The sequence below is a fragment of the Bufo gargarizans genome, chromosome 2 (genome assembly GCF_014858855.1).
Source record: "Bufo gargarizans isolate SCDJY-AF-19 chromosome 2, ASM1485885v1, whole genome shotgun sequence".
In the NCBI taxonomy this organism is placed as follows: domain Eukaryota; kingdom Metazoa; phylum Chordata; class Amphibia; order Anura; family Bufonidae; genus Bufo; species Bufo gargarizans.
Genome location: NC_058081.1, coordinates 56,053,210 through 56,077,954, shown reverse-complemented (window position 1 = coordinate 56,077,954; position 24,745 = coordinate 56,053,210). Strand labels below are relative to the sequence as shown.

Below are 24,745 nucleotides of genomic sequence, written 5' to 3'. Positions count from 1 at the left end.
GAATGGAGCCTGACAGGGGGGTGATCAATGACAGGCGGGTGATCACCCATATACACTCCCTGATCACCCCCCTGTCATTGATCACCGCCCTGTCAGGCTCCATTCAGACGTCCGCATGATTTTTACGGATCCGATCCATGTATCCATGGATCCGTAAAAATCATGCGGACGTCTGAATGGAGCCTTACAGGGGGGGTGATCAGTGACAGGGGGGTGATCACCCTGATTACCCTGATCACCCCCTGTCATTGATAACCCCCCTGTAAGGCTCCATTCAGACGTCCGCATGCGTTCTGTGGATCCGATCCATGTATCCATGGATCCGTAAAAATCATGCGGACGTCTGAATGGAGCCTTACAGGGGGGGTGATCAGTGACAGGGGGGTGATCACCCTGATTACCCTGATCACCCCCTGTCATTGATAACCCCCCTGTAAGGCTCCATTCAGACGTCCGCATACGTTCTGTGGATCCGATCCATGTATCCATGGATCCGTAAAAATCATGCGGACGTCTGAATGGAGCCTTACAGGGGGGGTGATCAGTGACAGGGGGGTGATCACCCTGATTACCCTGATCACCCCCTGTCATTGATAACCCCCCTGTAAGGCTCCATTCAGACGTCCGCATGCGTTCTGTGGATCCGATCCATGTATCCATGGATCCGTAAAAATCATGCGGACGTCTGAATGGAGCCTTACAGGGGGGGTGATCAATGACAGGGGGGTGATCAGGGAGTCTATATGGGTGATCACCCCCCTGTCATTGATCACCCCCCCTGTCATTGATCACCCCCCCCTGGTAAGGCTCCATTCAGCCATTTTTTTTGGCACAAGTTAGCGGACATTTTTTGTTTGTTTTTGTTTTTGTTTTTTCTTACAAAGTCTCATATTCCACTAACTTGTGTCAAAAAATAAAATCTCCCATGAACTCGCCGTACCCCTCACGGAATCCAAATGCGTAAACATTTTTAGACATTTATATTCCAGACTTCTTCTCACGCTTTCGGGCCCCTAAAAAGCCAGGGCAGTATAAATACCCCACATGTGACCCCATTTCGGAAAGAAGACACCCCAAGGTATTCCGTGAGGGGCATATTGAGTCCATGAAAGATTGAAATTTTTGTCCTAAGTTAGCGGAAAGTGAGACTTTGTGAGAAAAAAAACAAAAAAAATCAATATCCGCTAACTTATGCAAAAAAAAAAAAAATTCTAGGAACTCGCCATGCCCCTCATTGAATACCTTGGGGTGTCTTCTTTCCAAAGTGGGGTCACATGTGGGGTATTTATACTGCCCTGGCTTTTTAGGGGCCCGAAAGTGTGAGAAGAAGTCTGGGATCCAAATGTCTAAAAATGCCCTCCTAAAAGGAATTTGGGCCCCTTTGCGCATCTAGGCTGCAAAAAAGTGTCACACATGTGGTATCGCCGTACTCAGGAGAAGTTGGGCAATGTGTTTTGGGGGGTCATTTTACATATACCCATGCTGGGTGAGAAAAATATCTTGGTCAAATGCCAACTTTGTATAAAAAAATGGGAAAAGTTGTCTTTTGCCAAGATATTTCTCTCACCCAGCATGGGTATATGTAAAATGACCCCCCAAAACACATTGCCCAACTTCTCCTGAGTACGGCGATACCAGATGTGTGACACTTTTTTGCAGCCAAGGTGGGCAAAGGGGCACCTTTCGGATTTCGCAGGCCATTTTTTACACATTTTGATTTCAAGGTACTTCTTACACATTTGGGCCCCTAAATTGCCAGGGCAGTATAACTACGCCACAAGTGACCCCATTTTGGAAAGAAGACACCCCAAGGTATTCCGTGGGGGGCACGGCGAGTTCCTAGGATTTTTTATTTTTTGTCACAAGTTAGCGGAAAATGATGATTTTTCTTTTTTTTTCTTTTTTCCTTACAAAGTCTCATATTCCGCTAACTTGTGACAAAAAATAAAAAATTCTAGGAACTCGCCGTGCCCCCCACGGAATACCTTGGGGTATCTTCTTTCCAAAATGGGGTCACTTGTGGCGTAGTTATACTGCCCTGGCAATTTAGGGGCCCAAATGTGTGAGAAGAACTTTGCAATCAAAATGTGTAAAAAATGCCCTGCAAAATCCGAAAGGTGCACTTTGGAATATGTGCCCCTTTGCCCACCTTGGCAGCAAAAAAGTGTGACACATCTGGTATCGCCGTACTCAGGAAAAGTTGGGGAATGTGTTTTGGGGTGTCATTTTACATATACCCATGCTGGGTGAGAAAAATATCTTGGTCAAATGCCAACTTTGTATAAAAAAATGGGAAAAGTTATCTTTTGCCAAGATATTTCTCTCACCCAGCATGGGTATATGTAAAATGACCCCCCAAAACACATTCCCCAACTTCTCCTGAGTACGGCGATACCACATGTGTGACACTTTTTTGCTGCCAAGGTGGGCAAAGGGGCACATATTCCAAAGTGCACCTTTCGTATTTCACCGGTCATTTCTTACACATTTTGATTGCAAAGTTCTTCTCACACATTTGGGCCCCTAAATTGCCAGGGCAGTATAACTACCCCACAAGTGACCCCATTTTGGAAAGAAGACACCCCAAGGTATTCTGTGAGGGGCATGGTGAGTTCCTAGAATTTTTTATTTTTTGTCGCAAGTTAGTGGAATATGAGACTTTGTAAGAAAAAAAAAAAATGATCATCATTTTCCGCTAACTTGTGACAAAAAATAAAAAGTTCTATGAACTCACTATGCCCATCAGCGAATACCTTAGGGTGTCTACTTTCCGAAATGGGGTCATTTGTGGGGGTTTTCTACTGTCTGGGCATTGTAGAACCTCAGGAAACATGACAGGTGCTCAGAAAATCAGAGCCGTTTCAAAAAGCGGAAATTCACATTTTTGTACCATAGTTTGTAAATGCTATAACTTTTACCCAAACCATTTTTTTTTTTTGCCCAAACATTTTTTTTTTATCAAAGACATGTAGAACTATAAATTTAGCGAAAAATTTATATATGGATGTCGTTTTTTTTGCAAAATTTCACAGCTGAAAGTGAAAAATGTCATTTTTTTGCAAAAAAATCGTTACATTTTGATTAATAACAAAAAAAGTAAAAATGTCAGCAGCAATAAAATACCACCAAATGAAAGCTCTATTAGTGAGAAGAAAAGGAGGTAAAATTCATTTGGGTGGTAAGTTGCATGACCGAGCGATAAACGGTGAAAGGAGTGTAGTGCCGAAGTGTAAAAAGTGGCCTGGTCATGAAGGGGGTTTCACCTAGCGGGGCTGAAGTGGTTAAACAAAGGTGTGAACCTACCCTTTCATAGACCGATGTTTCAGGCAATTGAACGCTCTGTATGCGCGATTCTACAGGCGCCTCACATACGCGGCTCCTGTGCAAGCGAACGCCCATTGTCGCGCGTTCCCGGAGGTCTATGTACGGGAACGCGCGACACTACGCCCCAAAGAAGCTCCTGGGGTGTAGGGCGTTTTACAGCGCGTTCGTACGCGCTGTAAAACGCTCAGGTGGGAACCATTCCCATAGGGAATCATTGGTTCTTGCCTGTTGAGCGTTTTACAGCGCGTAGGAATGCGCTGTAAAACGCTCAGATGTGAACCTAGCCTAAAAAGTAGCGGTATGTACAAGCAGCAGGAATAAGAGTATACTAAAATACTCAGGGATGTTTCTATCATTTAGCATATAACGTTGATGTCTTGTAAGACTAGCCAGGCGATATTTCTGCAAGCTACGCTAGCTGAATTAGCCCCTTTAGGTTGCTAGGAAATTAACCTAGGTTCACCCCTAGTCAGTAGAGAGAGTGAGCCTAGCTGTGTTAAGGACAAGACACATGTCTGCTTGTCCTCGAGTTTCAGAAAAACCATCTTCCAAAGTGCTCCAGAGAAAAAATAAATTAATTTAATTGTGCAAACTCCATCTAGTCTCCTACAGGCATAATAATGTACTTGTCAACTTTTTCTATGTTTTCACTTCATTCTCCATGCTGCCACCACGTTCCCTGGTTTATAACCAGAACTTCCAAGTTGTGGGAGTAGATGAGCCGCAGCCACAACACTTCCTGTACTGCTGTAACATCAGAAATGTAAACTCCCTCTACACCCTTCCCTGGGGTGAAAACTCAGCCTACTACACCCTTGTGCCTTGATACTGTTGGATGAACTACTACTCCTGTTCTGCACTTTAGTAAAGAGAGACCAATTTATTTGTACCAACTGGCCTGATCACTGACTCCTGCACCATTCGCCGGCCATTGCATCTGTATCTACACTGCATGGCTAGGGTTGCAAACCAGAATTGTTCTTTTTTTCTGGACAACTTATCCCAAAATCACGGACATCCAACATTTTTTACGGACAAATTGGAAAACCATATTGAATGATAACGGTTATAAGTAATACATGTCTATAGATCAATATACTGAAAGTTTGAGCCTTCAGCCAACATGTAATATTTGTGACCAACTTAAAGGGGTTGTCTAACTTCAGCAAATAGCATTTATCATGTAGAGAAAGTTAATACGAGGCACTTGCTAATGTATTGTTATTGTCCATATTGTCTCCTTTGCTGGCTGGTTTCAGTTTTTTCTCACATTATACACTGCTCGTTTCCAGGGATTGCAAGCACTCTGCCATCCAGCTGCGGTGGTCGTGCTTGCACACTATAGGAAAAAGTACAGGCCTATGTGCGCTCCCACGGCCCCAGCCACCAGAGAGACTGGCACCTTTTTCTGGGTACGAGCAGTGCATAATCAGAAAAATGAAGCAAACCAGCAAAGGAGGCAAAATGGACAATCATAATACATTAGTAAGTGCCTTCTATTAACTTTCTCTACATGATTTGCTGAAGTGAGACAACCCTTTTAAAAGGAATGTGTCTTAAGAAAATAGCATTTTACTCATTTTGGGCTAAACAATTTTTTTTCAGTTTGTCTTTATTAAAAATATTGAGCCGTTCTGTCACAAAGGGTTAATTGTTTTTCTAGCTGTGTGAATCCTACTTTCACTTTGTGCCGGTCATCTAATTACCCTTAGCTCTAATTTACTGAGAGGTCAGAAACGCTTATTGAAGCCACATTCTTATCAGTAAGATAAGACCTGAGCTATAATGAGTGTTTATAATGTCAGAGTGCAGAGATAAGGAGCCATCAGCTAGCTGTCTGACGGAAGAGAGAGAAAATTCAGATTCTGCTAGTAGAGCATCTCAGCTCTGTACAGAGAAAAGGACTCCGTATTTTTAATATAGACCAAATGAAAAAATATTTAATGCATTAATAAATAAATAAAAATTGCCCCCAAAGGTGTACATAGCTTTTAAATCACTTTTTTATGTTTAACAATAATTTTAAATGATGTTTTACATTTTTCATGTATTCTATATATTTTAAGGGGTTGTCCGGGTTCAGAGCTGAACCTGAACCTGGACATACCCTTATTTTCACCCAGGCAGCCCCCCTGAGGCTAGCATTGGAGCATCTCATGCTCCGATGTGCTCCCTTGCCCTGCGCAAAATCGCGCAGGGCACGGGTTCTTTTGTTTTCAATGACACACTGCCGGGCGGATACTTCCGCCCAGCAAAGTGTTCGGTGATGTTACCAGCTCTGATGGGCGGGCTTTAGCGCTGCCCTAACCATTTTACTGGCTAGGGCAGCGCAAAATCCCTCTCATCAGTGCCGGTGACGTCACTGGGCTTCCTGGCAGCCCCATGGAGAGCCCCGGTACATCACCGGATCTTCAAAAAATGCCTTTGCCCTGCGCGATTTAGCGCAGGGCAAAGGAGAGCATCGGAGCATGAACTGCTCAGATTCTCCTGCCAGGGGGGCTGCCGGGGTGAAAATTGAGGTATATCCGGGTTCAGCTCTGAACCCGGACAACCCCTTTAAACAAAAAAAATGAAAATCCTGTAGTTTTCGCACTGGCCACTATGTCTTATAATTGGCACTACTTCTTGGTCTGTGCAGATCACTTTACTGCAGTTCCCTGCTTATCTGCCATTCTAACCCTGCCATTTAGGTAAAAATTTGGGAATACACACTAATGTCGGTATACTAGATGTAATTGTCTTCACTGCTCAAATAACTGAGCTACAATGCTGTAAAATCTCCTTAAGGGCAGGCCGGCGCTGGGATACTGGGTGTTGTTCTTGTGCATTTGTAATGAGAAAAAGCTCTGCGTCCAGATGTTACTTGCCAGTGAATTGGAAAATGTGATTTCATTTTAGAGAAGTTCATGTCTTATGTGAGTGCAGCTTCCTATAACTGCGGCATTTTGTGATGTTGTTTTTACCTATTGACTTTAGTTGGACAAAATGCAAAAAAAGCAATAGTAAAAACATGTAATACATGTGCAGTTCTCTACTTCTGTTTCTCTCAGATTTTTTTCCTTTTGTAATAGTGGCGATCCTCTCAGCTGCTGCACTAACCATGAACCCCTTAAGGCTCTTTCACACGAGCGGATCCTGTGCGTGGAATCCACTGCATGAAAGAGAGCCAAGCCCAATTCCGGACAGCAGAGATGCGGAGCGTTAACATGATTGATAATGTTCTTTGCCTCTCTATGACATTTTTACTACAAAATTACAGTGACAATTTTATCTCACTGTGATTTTGTAGTAAAAAGATCACAGAGAGGCACGGAGCATTATTAGTCATGGTAATGCTCCGTGTCTCTGCTTCCAGAACAGGGCTTGGCTCTCTTTCACGCAGCAGATTACCCGCACGGCATCCGCTCGTGTGAAAGAGCCCTCAGGTCTCATGCACACAGCCATGCTTATATTTCGATCCTCCAAAAACAGATCTGCAAAATACAGATACCTTCCTTGTGCATTCCGTATTTTCTCACTCCTATCAATTCAAAGGACTGTTCTCTTCTGCAATGCGGACAAAAATAGGACATGTTCATGTGTGCATGACCCCATAGAAATAAATGCGTCAGTATGCTACCTGCACAAAATGTGGATAGCACATGGATGAAAAATACGGTCAGGTGCATGAAGACTAGCGGAATAGTCAGAGGTGGGGGAAAAGTTTCAGCCATTCATTGGTGGTATATTGGTGTTACATGCGAGTTTTGCTGCAGAACTCAGCCAAATGATTTTAAGGGGTTGGCCAATCTCATCCATAGGGGGACATATCACTAGGAAATGTCCCCAATACCTCGGGGACCTGCACCTATCTCTTGGTCTTCATGGTTGTCGTCTCAAAAGGAAGCCTCTTCTAAAGATGATGCACAAGCAAGCCCACAGACTACTGGAACCATGTCCTGTGGTCTGATGAGACCAAGATAAACTTATTTGGTTTAGATGGTGTCAAGCATGTGTGGCGGCAACCAGGTGAAGAGTACAAAGACAAGTGTGTCTTGCCTACAGTCAAGCATGGTGGCGGGGGTGTCATGGTTTGGGGCTGCATGAGTGCTGACGGCTGTGGAGAGCTACAGTTCATTGAGGAAACCATAAATACCAACATATTCTGTGACATACTGAAGCAGAGCATGATCCCCTCTCTCGGAAACTGGGCCACAGGGCAGTATTTCAACATCATAACGACCCCCAAACACACATCCAAGATGACCACTGCCTTTCTAAAGAAACTGAGGGTAAAGGTGCTGGACTCGCCAAGCATGTCTCTAGACCTAAACCCTATTGAGCATCTGTGGGGCATCCTCAAACGGAAGGTGGAGGAGCGCAAGGTCTCTAACATCCACCAGCTCCGTGATGTCGTCATGGAGGATTGAAGAGGATTCCAGTGGCAACCTGTGAAGCTCTAGTGAACTCCATGCCTAAGAGAGTTAAGGGAGTGCCGGAAAATAATGGTGGCCACACAAAATACTGACACTTTGGGCACAATTTGGCCATTTTCAATTAGGGGTGTACTCACTTTTGTTGCCAGCAGTTTAGACATTAATGGCTGTGAGTTACTTTGAGGACACACCAAATTTACGCTGTTTTATACAAGCAGTACACTGACTACTTTATATTGTATCATCAGTGCTGTCCCAGGAAGATATAATAAAATATTTACAAAAATGTGAGAGGTGTACTCAGCTTTATGAGATTTTGTAGGTGCTGGTCCCATCTATTAGACATTGGGAGGATATCCTAGCAATAAGCCCCCAACGTATGAGATGAACCAACCCCTTTAAATCCATAGTGACAAATCCAGGATAGAACTGACGTGCCACACATATAATATTTCCCACTACGTGTGGATGTGGATTTAAAACCAGCACCAGATGTGTGGAGTGCAGATTTACCTTTAGGGTACAGCAGGCAGAGCAGATTTTCCACCATGGAATTTCTACCTTTTGCTGTGTTACATGCAGATTTGATGCTAATTTTACTACAGATTTCACCCTCTACTCTGCAAAGCAAAAGGTGAAACTCGTGATGGAAATCTGTAGCATTGGGTCTTGTTCACACAGCAGATTTCCTATTAAGATTTTTAATAATTTTCTTCACATGATTTTCTCTCAATCCATCTTTTATTGTCTCCAATGGAAAATCCATGTGGAGCATTCTCCATTTTCATTCTTGGTGTGAAATTTCCATTGAACTCAGTGGTGGACCATGTGATGAGTGCAGTAACATCACCACAGGTCCTTTTCCTCCTGGTCGTCAAAGAAGAAGACAGAAGAGAAGCAGTGGGATTGGGACCTAATACTAGCTGCCTCCTTGTAGTTACTACCTTGACTCTGACACATAAAAGCCCATATGAAAAATGCGAACATTGCTTGAAATGCTAATGTCTACCAAAAGATACTGCAAGGTGTATATACACAAACCCATGTGAGAATACTATAGTATAGGGGTATAATGATACGACCAGCACGTTGTGTTAGGCTTCTCTAACACTGAGCAACTTGACCAAAACGCACTTAGTGTTAAAGGGATTGCGTCACCTATAATATTTTAGAGAACGAAAAAGGACAGCAGCACTGTTCTAATGTAATGGTTGCAAATCCTCCCAGACCATCGTATGCTCTAGGTGCAATAATCAACAGAACGAAGATGAGGCAGCACTCTGGATAACGTGAAAGGTGGTGGACCCACTTTTATATCCTCAACTGCAAGGCCTCAGTGAGTTGAGCTAAAACATTGCATTTGGAGAAATAAAAGTGGGTCCACCGCCATTCACTTTATCCGGAGTGCTGCCTCTTCTTCGTTTTTTTTGTGACACATCTCCTTTTTTTTGTAATCTGTTTTAATTTTCCGATTGCAGATTTTATAAAGTATTTCCTGGATTTGATTATGGGGGCAGCCATCTTGCCTGATTTTTTCAGCAGTTAGAGATATGCTTTACAGCAGCCACCACGGGCCATAAGCACAGTAACCTTGAGAAGCAATGAGTGAACCGGCTTTGTCCTGCTTTGACAAACCTGGTTCATATATCTACGTAACTCTCGATCCCTAGCTCCACACATGCTTAAAATGTATTGCCTTCGATGAGGCACTTTCAGTATGGCGGCAGGTAACGTGGGACTTCAGTAGTCTCGTGCACGCGCCATTACCGTATCACTGCATGCATTGATGTATTAAATTTTGAATCCAAACCTGGGTTTGTTAATGATCGTGGCGCACGCCACAAACCTGAGTTATCAGAGACAAGTTTAGCCGAGCTAAACTTGTCTCTGATAACACATGGCACAGCGTTATTCTGCTTATCTCATGACAAAAGTTACCGTATTTATCGGCGTATAACACACACTTTTCCCCCCTGAAAATAGGGGGCAAATGATGTATGCGTGTTATACGCCGATTAGGAGGCCAGAGAGGCAGGACTGAGCCAGCCGGCACAGCGGAGGGAGGAGGAAGGAGTCCCTCCCTCCCCACTGTGCGCGGCTGCCGCTGAACACCAATGAGGACAGAGTAGGAGGGGAGGGACTGTGGCCACTGCGCCACCAATGAATGTGCCGGCCATATCCCACAGGGTCCCCCTCCTCCCCCCCATCATTGGTGGCAGTTTGCAGTTCCGATCGGAGCCCCAGCAGTGTAATGCTGGGGCTCCGATCGGTTACCATGGCAGCCAGGAGTCACGCTACTGAAGTCCTGGCTGCCATGGTATGTTAGTGAGCAGAGAGCAGCGCATTATACTCACGTGCGCTGTGGCCGCCGGTCGCTCCTTCTTCTGTCTGTGCGGCGGATTGCTAATGCTTACAGCATTAGCAATGGGCCGCACACACCTATGAGAAGGAGCGAACGGCGGCCACAGCGCACGTGAGTATAATGCGCTGCTCTCTGCTCACTAACATACCATGGCAGCCAGGACTTCAGTAGCGTGACTCCTGGCTGCCATGGTAACCGATCGGAGCCCCAGCATTACACTGCTGGGGCTCCGATCAGAACTGCAAACTGCCACCAATGATGGGGGGGAGGAGGGGGACCCTGTGGCCACTGCCACCAATGATTAATACTGGGGAGGGAAGGGGGGGGGGGGTTTGCGTTACCAGAGGGGGCAGATCAGAGGCTTTATTTGAAATTAAATTTTTTTTCCTGAAATTTCCCTCTTAAAATGAAGGTGCGTGTTATACGCCGATAAATACGGTAATTATCTTTTTCTTGCCATTCTTTACTTAACGCGTTAACCATCAAGTTTAGGTCGGCTGCATCTGTACATTAAAGGGACACTGACAAGCCGAATAAGCATAATTGGCTGTATATATGTATGCGCAGGTCTTCTATTGTGTAATAAAAACATATAAGTCTAACCCCTGTCCACCTTATGAAGACTGTAAAATGATGTTTTATAACCTGATAGAATTGCTCGTCTTTCTGCCCAAGGGGCGGCGTTTCAGCTTTAAATCTGCCCAGGCAGCCTCCCCCCAACCGCCGTTCTGAAGCGCCGCCCAGCTCATCAATATTCACTTCGCTGGGCGGCTTCTGCTGTCCCCGACATTCCGAGATGCGGCGCATGCGCCCGGCACTGTCACTGGCCGGGATCACATCGCGCCTGCGTCCCCTCTGCTTTGAGGCCGCTTCAGACTCTGCGTTCTGCACCTGCGCCGGGCACGTTTCTGGGCGGCGCTTCAGGTATGCTCTGTGACATACATGTGTATTGTGCGGTAGTAGATAAGCTATCCCTATCTGTCTATCTACTCCACCTATCTAATCTGTTATATCTGTCATTCCAATCCTGCCTGTGATAATGAGATGACTGCTGAACAGTGACCTGTACAGACCAAGAAGTGGCGCCTATTGTTAGCTTTAGGTCTCATGCATACGAACGTATTTTCTTTCCATGTCCGTCACATTTTTTTTGTGGACCGTATGCGGAACCATTCATTTCAATGGGTCCCCCCAAAAAAACGGAAGTTGCTCAGTGTGCATTCTGTTTCTGTATGTCCGTTCCGCCAAAAAATAGAACATGTCCTATTATTGTCCGCATTACATACAAGGATAGGACTGTTCTTTTAGGGGCCGGCTGTTCTGTTCCACAAAATACAGATTGCACAGGGATGTCATCCGTATTTTTTGCAGATCCGTGTTTTGTGGACCGCTGACGTGTGGATGAGCCCTTAGTGGCCAGTTAGAAAATTTCAGGATTTTAGGATTTTTTTTTTTATATATATAGATAGTGACTTGGAAAATTAAATATAACATCACTAAAAATTATGTAAAAATATGTTTAACATAAAACAAATTGATTTAAACAATAGGTCATTTTCCAGTGACAGATTCCATAGTAGGACCCTGCGATTTTCCCCTTTTTGCCTTACTAGAGTCATATATATATTTTTTCTTTTCCATTGACTTATCCTTATGAGGGTCATTTTTTGTGTGGGACAAGTTGTACTTTCTGATGGCACCATTTAATATTGCATATGATGTAGTTGGAAGCTGGAAAAAAACCGAAATGGGTCGAATTTACAATTCTGCCACAGTTTTATGGGTTTTGTTTTCACAAAGCATGTTATCTTCATTCATTTGATTACAGTGATACCACATTTATATAGTTTTTTATTGTGTTTTAATACTGAAATTAAAATAACTTTTTTTTTAAATCAACATATTTTGACACCCATAACTTTTTTATATTTCCATCAATAAAGTGTGAGGGCACATTTTTTGCGGGTCGATCTGTAGTTCATATTTACACTTTCGCTGGGGCTGAAAGGAGGAGGACAGTGTGTATGACTTTTTGATCACTTTTTGTTCAATTTTTTTGAGAGGTGAAGTGACGAAATAACTGTGAATTGGCCATTTTAATATTTTTTTTCATTACAGTGTTCACCGTATAGGATAAATACGTTTATATTTTAATAGTACATGCGTTTGGGGACGCAGTGATGCCTATGATCTTTACTTTTTTATTAATATTTTTAATATGGGAAAAGGGGTGATGAGAATTTTACTTAGTTATCCGTATGCTTGTTCCAGAAATGATAGAACATGTCCTATTCTTTATTTATTTTAGTGTTCTCTTTATTGAAATGAGAGGTTCCATACAATACATATGCAGGTATTAAGTCATGAATGACAAATTTGTGACAAACATTACTTTACAGACAGATGTCATTGCATGGCTCCCACATTTCCAAAATTTTTCGTCCCACAACCCTACCCTCCCCTCCCCCCTCATCCCAAACCCTCCCTCCCAAATACAACCCAACTCATGAACACTAATCTGAGACAATATCGGTTACAGTACTTAACTCGTACAACTGTACATCATACCTCAAGCTTCAATATCAATAGCTTCTCTATGAATCCCCTCCATTTTTTTATGAATTTCTCAATCAATCGCTCCTTGTCTTGTTCTACCTCTAATCTTTCCAGATATAGAACATTCTTCATAGTCCCAATGACCTCATCCCATGACGGTACCTCGACTTTTCAACCAGTGACGTAAAAGAGATTTCTTCACTGACATTAACAAAAGATGTACTCCTCCCTTCGTAACCACAGCCCCCAATTCCTCATCCTGGTTTTTGGGTATATAATGGAAAATGCATTGCTGCGGCGTTAGTCCCACTAGACCCAGACCTCATCTATTGTCTCCACTGACCACTGCCACAGCGATTGCACTTTTGGGCATTCCCATAAAGCATGCAACAATCCAGCTTTCAGGAGATCACACTTGGGGCACTTTCGTAGGTAATGGGCGGGAGCATCGCGATACGACAAATTAAAGGCGTAAGTTGCCCTATGCATAAGCCTTAGTTGTGTCTCTCTCCACTGCTAGTTATAGGTTGCTCGCCATACCAAATCGAGACCTACTCTAATTTTTTTTGCTATGTTCTGGTCAGACAGTTCCCTTTCCTAGGGTTTAAAGGCTCCCTTCACCAAGCCTATCATCTGAATGTTATGGAGCTTTTGATGCAAGTCTGAGAGGGACATGTGAGTACCATCTCTGCCCAGCAAAGCCGCAAACCACGCCAGCCTCTCCAAGTCACCCAAAGAACTTGCCTGTGCTTTACAATAACTCTTAATTTGTTGAAAAGGGAGATAGTGTGCGTCAGGTAAGTCATATTTTTCCTTCACCTGTTCCCATGGCAGCCATTGAAGATTATTAGCATGTAGTAAATCGTAATGTTTTTATTCTTCCATACTTGGAATAAAATGTTCTCCCTGCCTTGAGGAAACGCCGGCAACGACCACAATGGCATCCTAGGCGATATACAGGGAGTGCAGAATTATTAGGCAAGTTGTATTTTTGAGGATTAATTTTATTATTGAACAACAACCATGTTCTCAATGAACCCCAAAAACTCATTAATATCAAAGCTGAATATTTTTGGAAGTAGTTTTTAGTTTGTTTTTAGTTTTAGCTATTTTAGGGGGATATCTGTGTGTGCAGGTGACTATTACTGTGCATAATTATTAGGCAACTTAACAAAAAACAAATATATACCCATTTCAATTATTTATTTTTACCAGTGAAACCAATATAACATCTCAACATTCACAAATATACATTTCTGACATTCAAAAACAAAACTAAAACAAATCAGTGACCAATATAGCCACCTTTCTTTGCAAGGACACTCAAAAGCCTGCCATCCATGGATTCTGTCAGTGTTTTGATCTGTTCACCATCAACATTGCGTGCAGCAGCAACCACAGCCTCCCAGACACTGTTCAGAGAGGTGTACTGTTTTCCCTCCTTGTAAATCTCACATTTGATGATGGACCACAGGTTCTCAATGGGGTTCAGATCAGGTGAACAAGGAGGCCATGTCATTAGATTCTCTTCTTTTATACCCTTTCTTGCCAGCCACGCTGTGGAGTACTTGGACGCGTGTGATGGAGCATTGTCCTGCATGAAAATCATGTTTTTCTTGAAGGATGCAGACTTCTTCCTGTACCACTGCTTGAAGAAGGTGTCTTCCAGAAACTGGCAGTAGGACTGGGAGTTGAGCTTGACTCCATCCTCAACCCGAAAAGGCCCCACAAGCTCATGTTTGATGATACCAGCCCAAACCAGTACTCCACCTCCACCTTGCTGGCGTCTGAGTCGGACTGGAGCTCTCTGCCCTTTACCAATCCAGCCACGGGCCCATCCATCTGGCCCATCAAGACTCACTCTCATTTCATCAGTCCATAAAACCTTAGAAAAATCAGTCTTGAGATATTTCTTGGCCCAGTCTTGACGTTTCAGCTTGTGTGTCTTGTTCAGTGGTGGTCGTCTTTCAGCCTTTCTTACCTTGGCCATGTCTCTGAGTATTGCACACCTTGTGCTTTTGGGCACTCCAGTGATGTTGCAGCTCTGAAATATGGCCAAACTGGTGGAAAGTGGCATCTTGGCAGCTGCACGCTTGACTTTTCTCAGTTCATGGGCAGTTATTCTGCGCCTTGGTTTTTCCACACGCTTCTTGCGACCCTGTTGACTATTTTGAATGAAACGCTTGATTGTTCGATGATCACGCTTCAGAAGCTTTGCAATTTTAAGAGTGCTGCATCCCTCTGCAAGATATCTCACTATTTTTGACTTTTCTGAGCCTGTCAAGTCCTTCTTTTGACCCATTTTGCCAAAGGAAAGGAAGTTGCCTAATAATTATGCACACCTGATATAGGGTGTTGATGTCATTAGACCACACCCCTTCTCATTACAGAGATGTACATCACCTAATATGCTTAATTGGTAGTAGGCTTTCGAGCCTATACAGCTTGGAGTAAGACAACATGCATAAAGAGGATGATGTGGTCAAAATACTCATTTGCCTAATAATTCTGCACTCCCTGTATAGTAAGGGAGCCCATAAATCTTCCTAATTGCCTTCCACGCCATTATGGAGTATTTTAATAAGATGGACTGCCTAATTGACACTGGGATATCCCTTAGAACATATCCTATTCTTGTCCGTATTACAGATAGAGATGAGCGAATTTCCGCTTATGACATTCGTTCACACTTCGCTTGGTGGTAAAAGGTGAATTGCATTATGGATTCCGTTACCACAGACCATAACGCAATTCTATGACGGAATACGTAACGGAATGCCTTTAGAGGCATTCTGTTATTCATTCCGTCATAATAGAAGTCTATGGGCTGCAAAACGGATCTGTCCTGTTTCCGTTATGCAGGAGAGTACTCCCCTGCATTACGGAAATGGGACAGATCTGTTTTGCAGCCCATAGACTTCTATGAATAATGGAATACCTCGAAAGGCATTCCGTTATGTATTCCATCATAGAATTGCGTTATGGTCCAAATGAAGTGTGAAAGAATTTCAAAATATTAAATTCGCTCATCTCTAATTACAGATAAGAATAGTCATTTATAGTGATGGGAGTAAGAAAAATGCTGAATGCACACATAAGATATCCATATAGTGACCACTAATACGCCTTTTTGCGGCAGTCACTAAGGGGCCTTAGGCTGGGTTGCCGTCTTTTTACGGCGGCCTAGTCTATTCATTGCATGGGTCCCCCGTGCAGCACTCCTGCTCTAATGGCCCGGACTGGCAGGAGTGCTGATCTGGGCTGTTTAACTCTTTATATGCCATGGGCAATAGTGCCCACGGCCTGTAAGTGGTCACAGAGGGAGCAGACTCCCATCGGCACCCCACAAAATGAGGTCATAGCGTGCCAATATATATTCACACAGGCCGGGGCCTATTGAATGCCCCAGTCCTGCTTCTAGGCTGTTCCAGCAGGCCTTGCCTCTCTGGCGCAGCCTATTAGTTAATGTCAGTATAGCACTGGCATTAAAATACAATGCACTAGAGAAATAGTGTATTGTATTTTAGAAGCGATAAAAAGATTGCATATTATAGTCCCCTTGTGGGACTATTACTACTGTTGATTGAGCATGCTCGGCCAAACACCAGTGTGGCTCAAGCATCTCGATGCTCGGCACATGGCGATATTCAGCCGAATACCGCATGTGCTCAAGCGCAATGCTTGAGTCTCCTCCTCACACGTTTATTGGCTGCTATGCAGCCAATAAACGTGCGGGTAAGTGCTGCCCTTCACTGTAATGCTGTAGCCATTTTGGTTACTGGCATTACTGTGATTGGCTGGTGGGAACGCGTCATCGGGTGCTAATAAGGTGTAGTCAGGGAGAGCTGTGCTGAAGAAGGAAAAGATAGTGTAGGGAGTGAAATTTAATTTTTTTCATTAGAAAAACTTGTCAGAGACCCAAAAATCCTTTTAAGGACTATTGTTGTGTGTGGCAGCAGCAATATATATTTTTTTTAGCGCAACCTTCGCTAAATTGATAAAACTTTTACAGACCCAAAAGACCTTTTTAAGGACTATTGTGTGTGGCAACAATATATATTTTTAGCGCATCCTCCGCTAAATAGCGTGCAATAGTTAGGCCGCTGCAAACAGAGACATTATCTCCGCTACTCTCTTGTGTAACGTGTGCGCATCCCAAAAATATCTGTGACATCCAGTGTACTTTTTCCATAGACGGTGTCTGCTGCGGACAGTGACATTAGCTGTGCTACATTTCCTGTGTAACGTTTCCACATCCCAAATACCTTTTTTAATTTTTGGGCGCATACACTTACAAATCTTATGCTACTGTACGTGTGACATACTTTCAAGCATATATAACATTTAATATAAAGAAAGCGAGCAGTAAGGGACAGGGAAGTGGCTGTGATGCTGATGGTGCACGCAGAGGCTGTGGCCCTGGGTGCGTGGAAACTGTGCCTGCTGCCAGAGCACAAGCAAAACAATCATCCACCATACCTAGCTTCATGTCCCAGTTTGCAGGGCGGCGCAGGACAACTCTCTAGAAATCAGACCAGTTCGACCAGGTGGTCGGTTGGACTGCAGCAGATAATGCTTCCAGTCGGTTAAGCACCACCCTGTCTTCCACCAAGTCCAGTGTCAGTAGCAAAAAGTCTGGTCAACACATTCCTCACCCTGATCCTCCTTCCTCCCACCATGGAGAGTCTTGCCAAACATGTGATCCCACACTCGGATATTCCAAGGAGTTCTTTTCAGCGCCATTCCTTCATTTGGGCCTCTCGACAAGCCTGCTTGAAGAAGGGCATGATATCTTGTGCCCCGATTCCCAAACTCTTGAGGATCCATAGTCACAAGAAGATGACGGTGGGGAACGGCAATTAGTGTTTCATGAGGTGGATGATGATGATTAGACACAGTTGCCAATAAGTCAACCGCAATTAGTGTCTCAAGAGGTTGATAATGAGGATGAGACACAGTTGTCAATAACTGAGGTTGTTGATAGGTCAACAAGTCAGGAGGATGAGCAGAGTGAGGAAGCGGAAGAGGAGGTGGTGGACAATGAAGTCACTGACCCAACCTGGAAAGGTGGCAAGCCGAGCGAGGACAGCAGTACAGAGGGGGAGGGATCCGCAGCACTGCAACAGGCTGGAAAAGGCAGTAGGGTGGCAAAAGGGAGAAGGTGGGCCACTCCAAACAGGCCCGCAACTGTTCCCCAGAGCACACCCTTGCGGAAATCTCCCTTGCCAAGGGTAGGTGTTTTGCAGTCTGGCGCTTTTTTGCGGAAAGTGCGGACGACAAAGGAATTGTAATTTGCAACCTGTGCCATACAAAAATGAGCAGAGGTGTGAACACTAGCAACCTCACCACCACCAGCATGATCCGCCACATGGCATCAAAGCACCATAATAGGTGTCCGAAAGCCTGGGTCCACAATCTGTGTCTGCAGGTCACACCACTGCCTCCTCTTGACCTGTGTTACGTGCTGGCCAATCCCCTGTCAAAAAACGCATGCCCGGATGCCTCCCGCCCTGAACCTGGACCTTCTCAAGCACCATCAGTGACCACATCCACTTCCGTGTCCCAGCGCAGCGTACAAATGTTCTTACGCCAGGCATTTGAATGCAAGTGCAAATGCACAACCACCAACCCACAGGCCATAGCACTAAATGTGCAACTTTCCAAATTACTGGCCCTGGAAATGTTGCCATTTAGGCTTGTGGACACTGAGGCCTTTCACAGCCTGATGTCGGCGGCCATCCGTCGCTATGCAGTCCCCAGCCGCCTCTATTTTTCACGGTGTGCCATGCCCACTTCACACCAGCATGTGTCCCGTAACATCACCCGTGCATGACCAACGCAGTTACTGGGAAGGTCCACTTAACCACTGACACATGGACAAGTGCTTTTGGCCAGGGACACTACATTCTCCTGACGGCACACTGGGTGAACGTTGTGGAGGCCGGGAGCGAGTCGTACCCTGGGCTCGCACAGGCGCTACCGACGCCAAGGATTGCGGGCCCTAATTCCATCAGGGTTTTCGCAACCACCTACATTAGTGGCTCCAACCCCCACTTCTCCTCCTCCGCCTCCTCCTCCACTACCACCTCAGAATTATCCTCTTGTAGCACTGCAGTGGGGAAGCGTTAACAGGCCATGCTTAAGCTGATCTGCTTAAGTGACAAACAGCACACCGCCGCAGAACTGTGGCAGGGTATAAGAGACCAGACTGAGCTGTGGCTCTCGCCACTCAACCTAGAACCAGGCATGGTTGTGTCTGATAATGGCCGTAACTTGGTGGCGGCTTTGGAGCTCGGCAAGTTAACACACATCCGATGCCTAGCCCACGTCTTCAACTTAGTGGTTCAGCGGTTTCTCAAAACCTACCCCAATTTGCCTGAGCTACTGGTGAAGGTGCGCCACTTGTGTGCCCATTTCCGCAAGTCATCGACAGCTTTCGCCGGTTTCTCAAAGCTGCAGTGGCAATTACAATTGCCAGCTCGCCGGCTTTTGTGCGACGTCAGCACGCGCTGGAACTCGATGTTCCACATGTTGGCCAGGCTTTGTGAGCAGCAGAGGGCAATAGTTGAATACCAGCTGCAACATGCTCGTTGCCTTTCCAGTCATCACAAGCGAGGAGTGGGCATGGATCTCTGACCTCTGTGAGGTTTTAAGAAACTTGGAGAAATCAATACAGATGTGAGCGTCGATAACGCTATTATCAGCGTCACCATCCCACTTCTGTGTCTACTCAAACGCTCGCTGCTCACAATTAAGGCCGACACTTTGCATGTGGAAGAGGTGGAAATGGGGGAAGACATTGCACAGGGTGATAGCCAGATTATGAGGAGGAGGAGCAGAAGTCGGTTGCCTCCGCTACAGAGGGTAGTACCCATGGAAGTTTAATTCCATCTGTTCAGCGTGGATGGGCAGAAGAGGAGGAGGAGGATGAGGAGATTGAGAGTCATCCTCCTGATGACAATAGCTAAGTTTTGCCTGTTGGGACTCTGGCACACATGGTTGACTTTATGTTAGTCTGCCTTTCCCATGACCCACGCGTTTTACGCATTTTGGACAACACCGATTACTGGTTGTTCACCCTTCTCAACCCCCGCTACAAAGAGAACTTCTTATCTCTCATTCCTGTGGTGGAGAGGATGAGCAAAATGGTGCAATACCAGAAGGTCCTTGTGGAAAAATTGCTCCAAATATTTCCAGCTGACAACACTGGCAGCAGAGTACGTAGTTCCTTGGGCTACTGAGGAGGGGAGACGAGGGGAACACACAGCAGTTCCAACAGAGGCAGGGCAACACTCTCTAAAGCCTGGGACAGTTTCATGACACCCCGCTAGCACCCTCAACCTGATGCGCGGCCTAGTGTCACAAGGAGGGAAAATTTTTGGAAGATGGTGAAGGAGTACAAAGCAGATCGTGTCAGCATCCTTAATGATCCCTCTGTGCCTTACAACTACTGGGTGTCTAAGCTGGACACGTGGCACAAACTGGCCCTCTACGCCTTGGAGGTGCTGGCCTGCTCTGCCGCCAGTGTTTTGTCAGAGCGGGTATTTAGTGCTGCTGGGGGCATAATAACTGATAAGTGCATCTGCCTGTCAACTGAAAATGCTGACAGGTTGACTCTTATAAAAATAAACAAGGCCTGGATTGCCCCTGACTTCTCTACTCCACCAGAGGAAAGCAGTTGAACATAAAGGCACTTTAAATGTGTTTTTTATAATGTACTGAATACACTGTAGTCCCATGCACCCCTTCCACCGCAAAAAAGGTTATATGATTCAATCTTCCTTTTCTCGTCTTCCATCATATTAACATGCTTATTAGCCTGCCCTTGCTCCTAATGTTGTAGAGGGTCAGCTCACCTGCAGGCTCTCGCATATAATGTTTTAGAGGGTCAGCTCACCAGCAGGCCCTCACCTACAATCTTTTAGAGGGTCAGCTCACCTGTAGGCCCTCACATATAATGTTTTAGAGGGTCAGCTCACCAGCAGGCCCCCCTCACCTACAATCTTTTAGAGGGTCAGCTCACCTGAAGGGCCTTGCATATAATGTTTTAGAGGGTCAGCTCACCAGCAGGACTTAGCTCCTAATGTTTTTGAGGGTCACCATCAGGCCATCAATCTTAATTTTTCAAGGGTGTGTATGATGCCCTCCTTTAAGTGTAATAAAGGGTGTATTGGAGTGCCAGTTCCTTTCACAAGTCCATAGGCTTTATGAGTGTAGGAGTCCCACCACCTAAACAATTGTACCACAATGTGAATGAGGCCCTCCTTTATGTGATATACAGGTTGTATCGGAGTGCCTCTTCCTTGTAATTTTTGGCAGCACTTGCACTTTATATACAAGTAAATATACAGAAAAGAATGTTTCCTAACAATTTTTCCTCTAAAATCGATTTTATCTTCAGTTTTTTGCGAATTATTATCAATCTGTGGCGTACTACTTGGACAGCGTTCCCAGCAGCACCTTGGAAGCCTAAATACATCCAGACATCCTCCCCATGCTGTTCCTAAACCATTTCAGTTGTGTTTTCATCAATTTCTGACCTTTTCCTATAAACCTGACACCCTCCCCTCTTCAGATCAGGGGGTGCCTGGTTTAATGTTCAGGTTCTCCAAATGACTTCCATTATGCTCGATAGAGCACCCGAGCATCCCGAGGTGTTCGACCCGAACACCCGAGCACTTTGGTTCTCGATCAACACTAACTATTACATGGTTAAGAATATGTATTAAATAAAAAATGTGCTTCTTTTTCATTTCAAAAAATGCTTTTCAATTGAAAAAATTGACAAAATACGATACGCGTGGGGCGTTTTTTTTCTGACATAGGCCCACATACATGTCCGGGGTTTACACTATTGCACTTTATCCTCTTCAGGTATTGTTCTATATTTCTTGATGCTTCATTATCATTTATATATAACTTTTTCTCTTTTTTGGTATTGAATTGTCCTTTATAAATTTATAAATTGGATGTGCATTTTATTACGGTTTTCTAAGCCCTTTGGTTTTTTGGTTGTTTAGTATTGTATTCGAACCGTTTTGCACTCCTCACTATTGGCAGTGTGCCCCCTATACCTATTAGAAATGTACTACAAATATCATCTCATTTATCCCATATGGTGAAGGCCGTGATAAAAAAAATCCCAGAATTGCTGCTTTTTGCTTATTCGAACTCTGAATAAAAAGCGATCGAACAACTCCATAACAATAAATATAAAAAAGTTATAGGTCTTGGGTTCCAGCGATGCAAAAACATTTTCTTCTATTTAAAAAAGGTTTTTATTGTGCAAAAATAGTAAAACATAAAAAACTATATGTATTTGTTATCAATGTAATTGTACTGACACACAGAATAAAGTTATCATATTATTTATGTCGAAAAATAAACACAGCAATATTTATAACATAAAAACGCTTTGGCAGTATTGGTGTTTTTCCCTCCCCCTCTCAGAAAGTGTTAATGAAAGTTAATCAGTAAGTTATGTGTACCTCACAATGGTACTATTAAAAACTACAACTTGTCCCACAAAAAACAAGCCCTCATACGACTACATAGATGGAAAAATAAAAAAGTTTATAGCTCTTGGAAAGCGACAATAAAATAAGCAAAAAACAAAATTTCTTGGTCAGTAAGGCCCAAAACAGGCTGGTCACCAAGATTTTAACCCTTGGGATGGCCCCTGTAAATTGTATTTTATGATATTATTGAACTTGAATAAAGATTTTATGCTTTTGAATTTTCATTTTTTGCTCAAGTTGCTAGAGTGCTGGTCCAGGCCTAGCCCCTCACATTTCAGGTCTTGTTTTCTACTAGGACAGGGGAGACTTTTTATCTCCTCTCTGCCCACGTGTGACTGGTGACCAGCACTTCCACCTATTGTCCCATTCCTGCGTCTCCTCCAAGTACCAGGACCCCACGCTACGCCTTTGCTGTACTATGTAATGTAGCACTCGTCAGATTTAACACTACAGTAAAATTCCCTTAATCCCATATAAACATTATCTGCTAGGTGCCGGATTATCAACCATTTCGGATTATTGGCCAGTAACAGAAATGTATAGAAAATTAGGCCAAAATCAAATTCTACCTATGTTACACCCTGCCCCTGTTTCGATCAGATTCATCTCGCAGTCTATATCTACAGTATACCTATAGAGCAACGGCGGATTAAAGGAGTTTTACTGAATTTTCCCTTGATTATATAGCCCTGTATATAGGTAAATAAATATGAATATTAACCTGCAGCTATATATACATATACAACATGGCGAATCCTATGTGCGGCAGTGGCGGGGTGCACTACATGTTTGTGTATAGTGGCAGTCTGGAGGGTGTGTGAAGTGGTTAATTCTCTGCACACATCGAACTTCCTCTCTGACAGTTCTCCTTTCCACTAAGAATAGATTCGGGGAGGTTGACACACGCTGCAATCTTTCTGATATTCTGATTTCAATATCCAGCACACAGACATGTAACCCGGAGTGTAATAGCAAGTGTGCGGGGTGTGCAAAATGTGATTACACACCAGAGAACACAACTACATCCACTGCATATAGGTGATATACAGAGATCATCATGGGACAGGGGGGCTGACAGAGAAACAGATGGACAGATAGATAGATAGAGAGAGAGAGAGATAGATAGATAGATAGATAGATAGATAGATAGATAGGGGATACAGAGATAGATAGATATGATGAATAAAATAGAGAGACATGAGATAGATAGATAAATAGATATGAGATAGATATTATTAGATATGAAATAGATTGATAGATATATAGATAATAAGAGATAGATAGATAGATATGATAGAGTAAATAGATATGAGATAGATAAATAGATATTATTAGATATGAAATAGATTGCTTGATTGATAGATAGATACTGCTGTAGATATATAGATACTATAGATAGATGATAGAATAAAATAAACATGAGATTAGATAGATAGATATTATCAGATAGATATGAAATAGATTGAAAGCTTTATAGATAATAGGAGATAGATAGATATGAGATAGATAGACAGATGTTAGACGGAGGGATATAAAGCTGGAGAAAATATTTAGACACATAACACGTGGAGAGACGGCACAGACTTACCCGCGTCACGATAGACACCTGGCAGAAATCCTCCTTTCTCTCATAGTTGGGAATTAAAAGTCATCGTCTCCAATAAATCGGGTGGGTGGGGTGTCTTCTATAGCAAATTTATGGGGGTCCAGCTGAATGTTTCCTCATGGTCTATGTAAGTATACAATCCACTTTGCAACTGGAAAGGTGGAGTTAGTCTACAGTAAGGGGAGGGAAGGCTAGGGGATACCAGTACATGGGGAGAGGGGGGGTTTCCTTCTCTTCTTGGTCAGAGGAAGTCTGGGTCTATAGATAAGAGACAGGGGTCCGGTCTGTCCAGACTGATAAGAACAATCCTTCAAATCCCTCCCTCCATTCCATAACAACTGGTGAATTTTATACATGTGTCTTGCTTTACACTTTATTTGCAGATATTGAGATTTCTCTCATCACATTCAGTTGTGCACCTTCCAAGGCCAGAACCTTGTGTTATTTATTCATATTTGCTGACTGGAAAACATCAGAGAGCTTACGACCTAAAGGCGTCCATACATGAGATGATGTTACAGCAGTCCTGTGCATTGTTTGGTAAAAGGGTACTCTGCTTTGGACCGTCCCTGCATGTTAGAAAGGTTCCCTGAGAATGAGCTGATCACCACATGCCACCTTGGTGGGAATCCCAGCGATCACTTGTAATCTTTGGGTAAAACTGACAGTAGGTAAGCAATTTCCCTGCAGCACCAACACTGGTGTAACAAAGCATTACACAGTGGCCATGTTCAGTATTGTGCAGGAGGACGAGTCCTCCAGAGACAGAGCCAGGGGTGGACTGAGAACTTAAAGTGGCCCTGAAAAAAATAACTAAAAGTGGCCCTGTTTTGTAGACAGGTCCAAATTAACTGAAGGTGGGGCAACACGGGGGGGGGGGGGGGGGGCAACAATACCATGGTGCAAAATACCATCAGAGTGGCACCCTCTAATAACCCAGAACTCCTTAATAGGTGGGTACATA

The 24,745-nt window shown here is 43.9% G+C and overlaps 1 protein-coding gene across 1 annotated transcript in view; it reads right to left on the bottom strand.

The window, feature by feature from the left end:
* The window catches only part of LYL1 (LYL1 basic helix-loop-helix family member), a 67,583-nt gene extending 43,646 nt beyond the window's left edge, over positions 1-23,937 (bottom strand). Inside the window, exon 1 of the mRNA XM_044282933.1 lies at positions 23,764-23,937. The gene's annotated coding sequence lies outside the window, so the exon portion shown is untranslated. The remainder of the gene's footprint in view (positions 1-23,763) is intronic.
* Positions 23,938-24,745: the final 808 nt, after the last annotated feature.